This window comes from Salvelinus sp. IW2-2015, linkage group LG36, assembly GCF_002910315.2.
Source record: "Salvelinus sp. IW2-2015 linkage group LG36, ASM291031v2, whole genome shotgun sequence".
NCBI lineage: Eukaryota > Metazoa > Chordata > Actinopteri > Salmoniformes > Salmonidae > Salvelinus > Salvelinus sp. IW2-2015.
The window spans coordinates 40111649-40126690 of record NC_036875.1 but is presented as its reverse complement, the minus strand read 5'-3'; the positions used below and the strand labels follow the sequence as shown (position 1 = coordinate 40126690).

At 41.2% G+C, this 15042-nt stretch overlaps 1 pseudogene; it reads right to left on the bottom strand.

Moving 5' to 3' along the window:
• Positions 1–509: 509 nt before the first annotated feature.
• LOC111959652 (FERM, ARHGEF and pleckstrin domain-containing protein 1-like) overlaps positions 510–15042 on the bottom strand; it is a 146215-nt pseudogene continuing 131682 nt past the window's right edge.

Genomic DNA, 15042 nt, shown 5'->3' with positions numbered 1-15042 from the left:
TAATGGACGGAGACCTGCCCACTCAACTTTCTAAATGAGCACGTTATGAATGTATGCTACTGTATTATTTTTTATAATTATATTTATGGGTTAAAAAAAGAAACGTGGAAAGAAGATACCATGCACTGTCTTTCTGTTCCATAGGGGAACTAACTGTTCAACGAATTGAATATTTAAGCGTTAAACGTGTAGAATTCAAATGCAGTTAAGTACACAACATTTCAAAATTCGACATTTTAAGAGGAAATGGCAATAACCAAGTTCGTTTTTAGGAGGCCTATCTCGATTTCTCCTTTCATCAGATGGAAATCATGAGTGCAATAACTTCGGGGGCAGTAGCCAACGTGACGAGCACAACGGAACAGGCTTTATGTTATTGATCAATGATACCGCCTATGGGTCATACAAGAAACAACATTTTAATCATATTTTTAGAGCGCATTGAAGTGAAAGTGGTCCAAAACATTGAAAGTTAACTATTGTGGACCATGCAAATAAAACTCACAATACAATGTTCAAATAAATGTTTTTTTTTATTGCTTTAATTTCCCAAAGAGCTCTCTCTGTTGTCTGGCAGCACACCTGCAATACCCTCTCGAATGCTACACTTCATAAACCCTATCTGTCATATGCATATGTCCATTTCATTTAGATTCGTAAATGTCTCTTACATATGGGCAGCCTAGTCCAACAAGGGCAATGGTGCTCGGAACTGAAAGTTGCTATTTTGGTTCACGCATATTCTTTAAAGGTTTCCATTACAGTTTCCTTCATAATACACAGATTATGATCATGTCTCACACTATTAAGGGTGGAATATAATATTATTCAGAAAACCCTCAGTGGTACTCAACCCACACGACAAAGATCCTCATGTAACAGGAATATTCAGTATACTTGGCGAATAATGGCGTTAGTGGTGATGGTAACTAACCTGATCGTTTTATAAGTAGTTTTAGAGTTATGTCAATAGTACAACTAAATATTTGGATATCTTTACTGATCATCCATGTTTTCACAAGGTTACTCACAATCTCCAGAGCCATCTTATATTTATATATATTTATATTTAGAAAAGTAATTTAATATGGCATGTTTAACAACACATTTTAAGTCTCCTTCCCACTGACATAATAAAAATGCAGTGTAAAATCTAGTACAATGGTAGACCTGTTTGGACACTCAAGTTGTTGGATCTCAAAGCAGCTGTTTTGTTTCGTTTTTTCCCCATAAAATGAACAAGGAGACAAAAGACCTTGAGGATGCAGTGATATCCTAAATGAAAAACAGGTAAAAAAAAACAGCAGAATCAGTTTCCACCATAAAACTATCCAATGACAGAATGTGAAAACAGAAGTATAGTATGTGCTCCGTTAGAAAACAGTATAAAATGACATCCTACAAAAAAAGGTTCAGAGCAGAGTATAAAAAATGCTGAAAATGTAGTCTCTGTTGCAGTCTAAACCAGCGGACACGTCACCGCATCAATAAGCACCAAGATTGTGCATGGACACTGTTCAATGTTCATATGTCCCAGATCTATGGAGAAAAGGAAATCAACAGATTCCAGAGAACTGAAGAGTGTGTGGTGCCAGCTTGCTGCTTGAGGGAGTCGTAGTGTGAAGAGAGGCTGTGTGTGGTCAGACCTATGGGAGGTTGTGGTGAGGAGAAGAGGCACGGAGACAGGGAGAGACCCCCTGCTCTTTGAGTCAGTACGGATGGGACTCTTTCCGGCTCAGAATGCGGGTATGGCTGGCAGAGACTGTGGCACTGCGAATGACCTCCATCCACCTGTACGAAGAGAAAGAGACAAAGGGTTTCATATCCAGTAGACACATATACTATCTACTGTACACAATACCAAATATACAGAAGTGTACTGTACCTCTCAAAGTTGTACTCGCTCTCAGATCTGAAGTAGTAGACGTGGGATTTGAAATGCAGTTTGAAGACATAGTCTTTGTGGATGTTTTCAGACTCAGTGGGGATGGTGACAGAGTAGCCCAACAGGGGGAGACTGGCCAGCGGATAGTCATCCTGGAGAGAGGGGAAAGGACCAAACAGTCAAGCATTCGGAATTTCATGGAGCTACTCACTTTCACTACGAATACACTTTACATCACTTTTATGCTTTGATGATGTACAGTATTCTAAAATCTGTCAAAATGCCCAGTGGCTACAGGTCGTAGAACATGTGCCAAAACAAAGCAACTGACTATTGTGTAACTAACACTGGTTCGTTCAGGTGGTGATTCCAATGGATTCAGGGGAGCTGTGCCTAAAGTGAGAGCAGACAATCCGGCATGGGAATGTGTTACGACTCCCTTACATGGAACACGGATCTGAAATCCCACAGAGAGATGGGATATTCTGACATGGAACACGGATCTGAAATCCCACAGAGAGATGGGATATTCTGACATGGAAACAACGGATCTGAAATCCCACAGAGAGATGGGATATTCTGACATGCAACACGGATCTGAAAACCCACAGAGAGATGGGATATTCTGACATGGAACACGGATCTGAAATCCACAGAGAGATGGGATATTCTGACATGCAACACGGATCTGAAATCCCACAAGAGAGATTGGATATTCAAATCAAATCAAATCACATTTATTGGTCACATACACATGGTTAGCAGATGTTAATGCGAGTGTAGCGAAATGCTTGTGCTTCTAGTTCCGACCATGCAGTAATATCCAACGAGTAATCTACAATTTCATCACAACAACTACATTATACACACAAATGTAAAGGAATGAATAAGAATATCTACATATAATATATGGATGAGCTATGGCTGAACGGCATAGGCAAGATGAAGTAGATGGTATAGAGTATAGTATATACATATGAGATGAGTAATGTAGGGTATGTAAAAATTATATAAAGTGCATTGTTTAAAGTGGCTAGTGATACATTACATCAAGATGGCAAGATGCAGTAGATGGTATAGAGTACAGTATATACAAATGAGATGCGTATGTAGGGTATGTAAACATGATATAAAGTGGCATTGTTTAAAGTGACTAGTGATATATTTATTATCCAATTTTTTATTATTAAAGTGTCTAGAGATATTCTGACATGGAAACACGGATCTGAAATGAGCAGGAGGGGAGGGGGTCTGCCCAACACACACTGCTGTAATTCAGCGCCTTCAACAGACTACATGGAAGGAGGAGGGGTCTGCCCCAAACACACTGCTGTACTTCAGGCCTCACAGACTACATGGAAGGAGGGAGGGGTCTGCCCCAGACACACTGTTGTACTTCAGGCTTCACAGCTACATGAAGGAGGAGGGGGTCTGCCCCAGCACACACTGCTGTACTTCGGGCCTTCACAGACTACATGGAAGGAGGAGGGGGTCTGCCCCAACAACAACACTGCTGTACTTCGGCCTTCAAGACTACATGGAAGGAGGAGGGGGTCTGCGCCCAACACACTGCTGTACTTCAGGCTTCACAGACTACATGGAAGGAGGGAGGGGGTCTGCCCAGCAACACTGCTGTATCAGGCTTCACAGACTACATGGAAGGAGGAGGGGGTCTGCCCAGTCACACACTGCTGTACTTCAGGCCTTCACAGACTACATGGAAGGAGGAGGGGGTCTGCCCCAGCACACACTGCTGTAATTCAGGCCTTCACAGACTACATGGAAGGAGGAGGGGGTCTGCCCCAGCACACACTGCTGTACTTCAGGCCTTCACAGACTACATGGAAGGAGGAGGGGGGAATCTCTTCCCTAGAACACATTCCTGTACTCTGGTCCCGTATGTACCAAGGATCAGTTTTACCGTTAAATTTAGATCATAATGAATCAGATTACACGGCAGGGCCGGACCTGATGAGATGGTGCTCACCTGTGGGTTCTTGTAGAAGAACAGGCCTGAAGTTGGTGAAGACCACCCAGAGTTTCTGCCCAGCCGTTGCTGTTCTTGAACTTCCTCAGCAGGTTTCCTGACAGCTGATTCTACAGTAGAAACGATTTACAATCAGTGCACTTCATTTTTGTAAAAAGGAAATATTAATGACAAAAATCTAAACAAAGAAGAGGCAATATCAAAAACATTTAATTAAATAAATGTTTTTTATTTAACCTTAATTTTAACTATATGAATGTATAAAGAATAGTTCATGCATATGTGCTGTTACTGTCAGCTCTGTAAATAAACCACTGTGATTAAGCCTGGGGCCTCTTCACTCCTAACATGGTTTAATCTGAGGTAAGTAGAGCTATAAACAGTCAGCCTCCAGCCACAGTTTAAAGTCACTGAACCTCTAAGGTCAACGTGAACAACTGCCATCTAGCTGGTGATAAAAAGCATGTACTGCCATCTAGTGGTGATAAAAAAGCATGTACTGCCATTAGTGGTGATAAAAACATGTAACTGCATATATATCTTGGTGATAAAAAGCATGTACCTGGCCATCTAATGGTGATAAAAAGCATGTACTCTGAGGCCATCTATGGTGGATAAAAAGCATGGTACTGCCATCTAGTGGGTGATAAAAAGCATGTACTGCCATCTTAGTGGTGATAAAAAGCATGTACTGCCATCTAGTGGTGATAAAAAGCATGTACTGCCATCTAGTGGTGATAAAAAGCATGTACTGTAAACTGAGCCATCGTTGAATACTGAACACAAATATAAACGCAACATGTAAAGTGTTGGTCCCATGTTTCATGAGCTGAAATAAAAGATACCAGAAATTTCCCAAACACACAAAAAGGTTATTTCTCTCAAATGTTGTGCATAAATTTGTTTACATCCCTGTTAGTGAGCATTTCTCCTTTGTCAAGATAATATATCCACCTGACAGGTGTGACATATCAAGAAGCTGATTAAACAATATGATCATTACAAGGTGCACCTTGTACTGGGGACAATAAAAGGCCACTCTAAAATGTACAGTTTTGTCACACAACACAATGCCACAGATGTATCAAGTTTTTAGGAAGCATGCAATTGGCATGCTGACGGCAGGAATGTCCACGAGAGCTGTTGCCAGATAATTTAATGTTAATTTCTCTACCATAAGCCACTTCCAAAGCCATCTTAGGAGAATTTGACAGGAGGACTATTTCTGTCTGTAATAAAGCCCTTTTGTGGGGGAAAAAGTCAATTCTGATTGGCTGGGCCTGGGTCCCCAGTGGGTGGGCTTGGCTCCCAGGTGGGTGGGCCTATGCCATCCTAGGCCCCTGCTTAGTCATGTGAAATCCATAGATTATGGCCTAATTTATTTATTTCAATTGACTGATTTCCTTTCATGAACTGTAACTCTGTAAAACTGTTGAAATTGTTGCATGTTGCGTTTCTATTTTTTGTTCAGTGTATATATGCCATTTAGCAGATTTACAGTCATGCATGCATACATCTTTACATGTAGGTGGCCCCGGGAATCGAACCCACAATCGCCATGCCCTACCAACTGAGTCATACAGGACCACCATTGCAGGCTACCAGTAATTTCTCTTAGTTCATTTGTACGTCTTAACAGATGAAAAGTTTTACACAAAAGAATTACACTTTTCACCAACGACCTCAAAGAAGAAGATAAGGTGATAGTACGTGAGGACAGTAATTCTACAATGCGATGAGGAGGCCTCTCCTCTCTCCCTGGATCCTTTACCTCCAGACTCCTGCAGGAATCACTAAAGGAGAGGCTGTGAACTCGATGCCAGCAAATAAGAGACAAAGGCACTGGGCCCTGGCCACTGCTGGGCCCCGAGGGCCCCGAGAGGGGGGCCTCTGAGTCACTGACTGGACTAGGCTCCTCTAGCACGGAGGACAGACAGACGGACACACAGAAGAGAGAGAGAGAGAGAGAGGGAGGGAAGGACAGAGACACAAAGACTGAGTAGGTGTAAACACACACATACACAAGAGGGGCTAACGGTGAGTCCACGGCTGTGAAGAAGGGAAGAAAGGAGCGCACAACCACACTGGAAAGACACAGTAGAGATAAGATGAGGAAACCACACTGGAAAGACACAGTAGAGATAAGATGAGGAAACCACACTGGAAAGAACCAGTCCGGAGATTACAGATGAGGAAACCACACTGGAAAGAGTTAGCAACAGTCCGGCTGACTTGAGAACAGTGTCCTTTGCAGTTCACCCCCCTCCTGCTAATGTCTGCTCTGCTCTCAGCTCAGTATTCAACAGAGAAAACAAAGAGCTTGTTAGAAGCTGCTTCAGCTGCACTGAGAGCTGTTGTTTAAATCTATGACAAACGACCAGTGCTACTTTCCCTTCCTGTGAGATCCAAAGGGGCATAAGTAGCAGTTGACAGAAAGTGACAGTACCAACAGCTTAGAGACAATCACTGAGGTAATATAATCGACAATGAGGTAATATAATGCAAATCACTGAGGTAATATAAGACAAATCACTGAGAGTAATATAATGACAAATCACTGAGGTAATATAATGACAAATCACTGAGGTAATAAATGAAAATATCGAGGTAATATAATGACAAATCACTGAGGTAATATAATGAACAATCATGAGGTATATAATGACAACTACTGAGTAATACAATGACAAATCACTGAGGTAATATAATGACAAATCATCTGAGGTAATATAATGACAATCACTGAGGTAATACAATGACAAATCACTGAGGTAATAAAATGACAAATCACTGAGGTAATATAATGACAAATCACTGAGGTAATACATGACAAATCCTGAGGTAATACAATGACAAATCAACTGAGGTAATACAATGACAAATCACTGAGGTAATACAATGACAAATCCTGAGTAAATTAATGACATCACTGAGGTAATTACAATGACAAATCACTGAGTAATACAATGACAAATTCACTGAGGTAATACAATGACAAATCACTGAGGTAATAAACATGACAAATCACTGAGGTAAACAATGACAAATCACTGAGGTAATACAATGACAAATCACTGAGGTAATCAATGACAATTCACTGAGATAATACAATGACAAATCACTGAGGTAATACAATGACAATCACTTGAGGTACAATATAATGACAATCACTGAGGTAATATAATGACAAATCACTGAGGTACTATAATGACAAATCACTGAGGTAATACAATGACAAAAATCACTGAGATATACAATGACAAATCACTGAGGTAATAAATGACAAATCACTGAGGTAATATAATGAAAATCACTGAGGTTACTATAATGACAAATCACTGAGGTAATATAATGACAAATCACTGAGGTAATACAATGACAAATACTGAGGTATACAATGACAAATCACTGAGGTAATAACAATGACAAATCACTGAGGTAATACAATGACAAATCACTGAGGTAATATAATGACAAATCACTGAGGTACTAAGGACAAATCAGTGAGGTAATACAATGAAACGGAATATAATGACAAATCACTGAGGTAATATAAGACAATCACTGAGGTAATATAATGACAAATCACTGAGGTAATAAATGACAATCACTGAGGTAATAAATGACAAATACTGAGGTAATACAATGACAAATCTGAGGTAATATAATGACAATCACTGAGTAATCAATGAAAAATCACTGAGGTAATACAATGACAAATCACTGAGGTAATACAATGACAAATCACTGAGGTAATACAATGACAAAGTTACTGAGGTAATACAATGACAAATCACTGAGGTAATATAAATGACAAATCACTGAGGTAATATAATGACAAATCACTGAGTAATACAATGACAAATCACTGAGGTAATACATGACAAATCACTGAGGTAATACAATGACAAATCACTGAGTAATACAATGACAAATCACTGAGGTAATACAATGACAAATCACTGAGGTAATACAATGACAAATCACTGAGGTAATACATGACAAATCACTGAGTAATACAATGACAAATCACTGAGGTAATATAATGAATGACAAATCACTGCGGTAATACAATGACAAATCACTGAGGTAATATATATGCAATCACTGAGGTAATATAATGACAAATCACTGAGGTAATACAATGACAAATCACTGAGGTAACTACAATGACAAATCACTGAGGTAATACAATGACAAATCACTGAGGTAATTAATGAATGACAAATCACTGCGGTAATACAATGACAAATCACTGAGGTAATATAATGACAATCACTGAGGTAATACAATGACAAATCACTGAGGTAATATAAGGACAAATCACTGAGGGTAATATAATGACAAATCACTGAGGTAATACAATGACAAATCAGCTGAGGTAATATAATGACAAATCACTGAGGTAATACAATGACAAATCACTGAGGTAATAATAATGACAAATCACTGCGGTAATACAATGACAAATCACTGAGGTAATATAATGAATGACAAATCACTGCGGTAATACAATGAAAATCACTGAGGTAATATCAATGACAAATCATGAGGTATATAATGAATGACAAATCACTGCGGTAATAATGACAAATTCACTGAGGTAATACAATGACAAATCACTGAGGTAATATATGACAATCACTGAGGTAAACAATGACAAATCAGTGAGGTAATAATAAGTGAAAATCACTGCGGTAATATATGACAATTCACTGAGGTAATACAATGACAAATCACTGAGGTAATATAATGACAAATCACTGAGGTATAACAATGACAAATCAGGTGAGGTAATACATATGACAATCATGAGGTAATACAATGACAAATCACTGAGGTAATATAATGACAAATCACTGAGGTAACACAATGTCCAAATAACACCATAAGGCCATGACAGAGAGGTTGTTGCTCAGGAGGACACTGTTCCCAGGTGAGGAAACACACTCAGATATAGATACACAGACAGACAGAGAGACAGAGAGAGAGAGAGACTGGGGAAGCCAGAGCAGGTCAGGGCTGGTTCTGGTTCTGGTACCTCCACGGCTATGCTAAAGTCCACCATGGACACGCTGGTGTTCCTGTGCCAGCACACGTGCACAGTGGTGTTACCACGGTGAGGGGCCTGCCTCTCCAGGGAGGTGCGCGACGCCATCAGGTCGTCCTCAGACTCCGCCTCTGCACAGGAGTCCTCTGTTAGGGATTCTGGGAAATTCAGGAAGCGGTTACTTCCAAGATACTAACAACGTGGGAAGTTGGATCCTACTGTAAAACCAGACGAGATCAATAGTAGCACAGTACTTCACAGTGACTATGTTTGTGAGTACAGACATGCAGACAGGATGTATATAAAAAAAAGAACATCCTTCAAATCAATGCTTTATAAACAATACATTTGTAACATTGTGTTTGAGCTATTGAAGCTCTATGCAGATTTAAAGGTTGGCCCATTCTGGCTCTGAAGTTTCTAGAAGAAGATGAACTGTCTGTGCAAAGAAGACCAGTAAGAGGGAGAATTCAGCAATAACTCATGGGGTTGGATGATTGTCGGATACACTATTAGCGTTCCTATACAGTGTGCCCAATGCCCAAGCTCCAGGGTAGCCAACGTACTGTTATCTGTCAGACTGTTGGCCAGCCGGTCAGACGTAGGACCATTGATGCTCTCCGCCAGGACAATGGCCATATTAATGTCCTCCATCCACTTCTCCATCTCTGACAGGGAACTGGAGGGGGGGGGAAAGAGTGAGGGGGAGAGAAAGAGGGGGAGGTAGAGAGAGAGAGGGGAGAGAAAGAGAGAGAGTAAAGATGCACTGTAGGTATATAATACAATACCAAATCACTGAGGTAATACAATGACAAATCACTGAGTGTAATACAATGACAAATCACTGAGGTAATACAATGACAAATACTGACGGTAATAGTAATCAATGACAAATCACTGCGGTATATACAATGACAAATTCACTGAGTAATATAATGACACAATTCACTGAGGTAATATAATGACAAATCACTGAGGTAATACTCAATCATGACAAATCACTGAGGTAATACAATGACAAATCACTGTATACAATGACAATCACTGAGGTATATAATGAATGAACAAATCACGTGCGGTAATACAATGACAAATTCACTGAGGGTATATAAATGAACAATTCACTGAGGTAATACAATGACAAATCACTGAGGGTAACAATAAGGACAAATCACTGAGGTAATATAATGGACAAATCACTGAGGTAATACAATGACAAATCAGTGAGGTAATATAATGACAAATCACTGAGGTAATACAATGACAAATCACTGAGGTAATATAATGACAAATCTACATGACGTAAATATATGGACAAATCATCTGGGTAATAGATATAATGACAAATCACTGGTATGACTAACACTAATGACAAATCACTAGGGTAATCATAATGACAAATCACTGAGGTAATAATAATGAATGACAAATCACTGGGCGTTTGAGGTAATACAATGACAAATCACTGAGGTAATACAATTGACAAAATCACTGATGGAGTAATATAAGGTACAAGTCACTGAGGTAAGACGTAATGACAAATCAGTGCTGAGGTAATACAATGACAAATCACGTGGGTAATATAATGACAATTCACTGAGGGTAATACATATCGACAAATCACTGATGTATATAAATGACAAATCACTGAGGTAATACAATGACAAATCAGTTGAGGTAATACAATGACCAAATCACTGAGGTAATATAATGACAAATCACTGAAGGTACTATAATGACAAATCCACTGAGGTAATACAATGACAAATCACTGAGGTAATATAATGACAATCACTGAGGTAACACAATGTCCAAATAACACCATAAGGCCATGACAGAGAGGTTGTTGCTCAGGAGGACACTGTTCCCAGGTGAGGAAACACACTCAGATATAGAACAGCAGCAGACAGAGAGGACAGAGGGAGAGAGAGACTGGGGAAGCCAGAGCAGGTCAGGGGTGCTGGTTCTGGGTCTCTTGTGTACTGTCCCAAAACGGGGGGGGGGGCTATTGGGGCTGTAAAAGGTATCCCTGATTGGGACCGTCTGGGGTGTTGTTTCACGTGTGGCCCAGCAATGGCAGTGGGGTGAACAGTCGAGGTGTGTAGCCGCTGCCTTACACACAGCCGAGTGGGCGAGGGGCCTGTCCTGTCCCAGGAGAGTGTCTCTGCGACCGCCGATTGCCAGTGCGGTCGCTCAGACTCCGGGCTCGCTCCGTGCACAGGACCTGGGGCCGCGTGAGGGAGGGATGCATCTGGCCGTTGGAGGGATGTTGCTTGGACGGGGGAAGGAAATTCTCCTAGCTGATGCCGTGGGAGAGGACGAGTGTAGATTAGCGGGCTAGTTAACCCTCTCCTGAAAAGAGGATGGGCGTGTGGAAGTCTAGTACTCGCATGGTGCTGGTGCGGGGATAGTGTGATGGGATATCCTCCAGGTGGTCACTTATCTGGTAGAAAGTTAACCCGAAGACCTGAGGTGCGGGATGATCCGAGTAGAATAGCCACGGCAGGTAACTGTCATCGTCCCGGTGGACCTAAAGGGTGTGGTTGAATGCAAGCTACACGAACATGCAGAACAGGAGACTGGTGGTTAGTATATATGGGGAAGAAGGATATGCAGGCGGTAGGGTGAACATGTCCTCGCTTCAAAATCAGGAAAATGTGCTTCTATTAAACTAGAGTTACAGTTGGTTGTGTGTGTAACATTGCTGGAGTCGTGTTAGGGTGTTTGGATGAGGCCTCGTGGAGGATGCGTGTGTAAGGTGGCCGGTGGTGCATGCGGATATCGATTGTGTTAAGAGAGGTTTGTGTTGGCCGCATTCGTGGTCTGGATGGGTGGAGTTGTTGGTGTGGCTCCGTCCGTATGGAGTGAAGAGTGATGAAGGTGCCGTGTCTGTGTGTTGGCAATATGAGTTGTGGAAGTAGTAGATCGGCAGTAAGAGGGTGTGGGTGGGAAGTCAGCAATGATGCGTCATGGGGGTTGATGATGTCGGAATACACTGAATTAGCTGCGTTTCCTATACCAGTTGGCTTGCTCCCCAGATGCCCCAAGTGCTCGAGCGTGGGTAGCCAACCGTTTACTGTGAATTCTGTCAGAACTGGGCTTGGATGTGCGGCTGACTGAGAGAATGCTGTGGGATCAGTGAAATGGCACGGTCTCAGACGTGTTTTGGGACCTTATTGGAATTGCCTCCCTCCGCCCAGGACCGAATGGCCGAGTAGTTAGATGTCCTCCAAATGGTGCCGCTTCGTGCTCGCTGCTGACAGGGAACGGGGTGTGTGGGTGGGGGTGGAAAGAATGGTGGAGGGGTAGACGAGAAAGAGGTGGGAGGTAGGAGAGGAGAGTTCTTATCATGTGTTTGAGGTGAGGAAGTTTCAGTCTTTTTTGAGATGATAGCATGAAGCGAGCGGGTTTCTATATTTGGCTTCTGATTAGAGGGAGAGAGGAAGAGGAAGGAGTGGAAAATAAGGAGAAAGGAAAGAGAGGGAGGACGAGGTAGAGGAGAGCGAAGAGAGAGGAGAGGAGAGGAAGGATGATGGAAGATGTGGGAGAGGAGAGAGAGTGAGAGTAGATGAGGGAGAGGATCGTATGACAATGGAGGATGAAGAGGAGAGAGACGAACTGATTTGACGATGTGCAGAGAGAAGATGGAATTGGCACAAATGTTCTAATCGGTACAATACAGGTTGCAATACTTATGTCAATCACAACCTTGGTTGATACTTCCTGTATAAACACAACATCTCTGATTATACTTTACTGTGTAAAAACACAACAGCTTATACTACTGTAATAAAACACAAACAGTTTATTGACTGACTGTATTAAACAGCATGCAGTCTGTGTATTACTACTGATATGGTGGAGAAACAACAAGCTTATACTCACTTGATATTAGTCAACAGTGGCGACGTATGGACTACTGTAAAAAACAGCAGACAGCTCGTATACTACGTGTAAAAAACACAACAGAGCTTTAATTACTACTGGTTATAAACATCAACAGCTTGTTGGACTACTGTAAAAACACAACGAGCTTGTATACTACTGGTAGATGTGTAGGAACACAAACAGTCCTAGGTGAGTCACTACATGTAAAAACACGAGGATCAGCGGGTGTATACGTATCGTAAAAACAGCAACTAGGCTATAGTATGTACTTGGTTATAAACACAGAGCAGCTTATGTATCGTACTGTATAAACACAGGAACAGCGCTGTCCGTGCAATATACTACCTGGTAAAAACACAACAGCTGATAATACGTACTGTAAAAAGCACAAGCGAGAAACATGAACTGGTATACTAATGCTGTAACATAACTGACAACACTGGTATATTTACTGATTATATCACACAACTAGGCTTATTGAGTGGTATGCTATCTGTGGAATAATCGACAACAGCTGGAATATTGTACTACTGTAAAAGAGCACATTACAGGCGCTAGTGTTGTGGAAGTCTAGTACTACTGTAAAACCCACAGCTTATATGTACGTGTTCTTAGTGTAAGAACACCTCTTTGACGAGCTATATATTACGCATGTACAAACACAACAGCCTTAATGATCCTAGCATGTCTATCCAAAACCACAACAGCTGGGGGCTTATAGTAACTGGTTTAATTCAAACACTATTACTGTCTGTATAACTGACTTAGTAAGAAATCATCAAACAGAACGGTTGGCTATTACTACTGGTAAAAACAATCACCCGTAAAGTAACACACAGCTATTTGACTACTGGTATACACACAACAGCTTTTACTCCTGTAAAAACACAACAGCTTTACTACTGATAAGAAACAACAGCTTATACTACTGTAAAAACACACAGCTTATACTACTTTAACAACACAACAGCTTATACTACTGTAAAAACACAACAGCTATATACTGTATAAACTCAAGAGCGTATACCCCTGTAAAAACACAACAGCTTATACTACTGAATATAACACAACAGCTTATACTACTGTATAGAAACAACAGCTTATACTACTGTTAAAACACAACAGCTTATTACTACTGTATAGAAACAACAGCTTATACTACTGTAAAAACAACCAACAGCTTATACTACTATAAAAACACAACAGCTTATACTACTGTAAAAAACACCACCAGCTTATACTACTGTAAAAACACAACAGCTTATAGTACTGTAAAACACAACAGCTTATACTACTGTATAAACACAACAGCTTATACTACTGAATAAACACAACAGCTTATACTACTTAAAAACACAACAGACAACATAAAAAATAAATAAAATTTAACCAGCCTGATAATATTTCATGCCGTATTTTTATAAGGGTAAGGGAGCGGTATAAATAATGAATGTGTCTTTGTGATTATATAAAGGCCTCGTTGACTCGGCTGATGGAACAGGCCTCCTGCCGATTCACCGACCACTTTATTGGGAACATCTTCATACCAGAACCTGTAGGTCTACTGGCGAGTGTTTGAAGACTATTCCAGAGAAGAGCTGGATCGAACCATAGCCTCACCTTGCTGCTACCACTACTGACTGGCGCTGCCCAACCAGGGTGAAGGCGTGAGGCACACCCCACTCATCCTCGCTCTCCCGGATCTGGGAACATACACGCGCACAGTCAACACATGAGGCATGAGAGGGTACATCTGCCTTTGGGAAAGAAGGACTGAGTGTGTGGAGAGAGGGAGAGAACGATGGTAGGGAAGTTAAGAGAGAGAGCAGATGGAGGGAGTTAAAGAGAGAGACAGATGGAAGGAGTTAAAGAGAGAGAGACAGATGGAGGGAAGTTAAAGAGAGAGACAGATGGAGGGAGTTAAAGAGAGAGACAGGTGGAGGGAGTTAAGAGAGAGACAGATGGAGGGAGTTAAAGAGAGAGACAGATGGATGGAGTTAAAGAGAGAGACAGATGAGTGAGTTAAAGAGAGAGACAGATGGAGGGAGTTAAAGAGGAGAGCAGATGGAGAGAGTTAAAGAGAGAGACAGATGGAGGGAGTTAAAGAGAGAGACAGATGGAGGGAGTTAAAGAGAGAGACAGATGGCGGGAGTTAAGAGAGAGAGACAGATGGAGGGAGTTAAAGAGAGAGACAGATGGAGGGGAGTTAAAGAGAGAGACAGATGGAGGAGT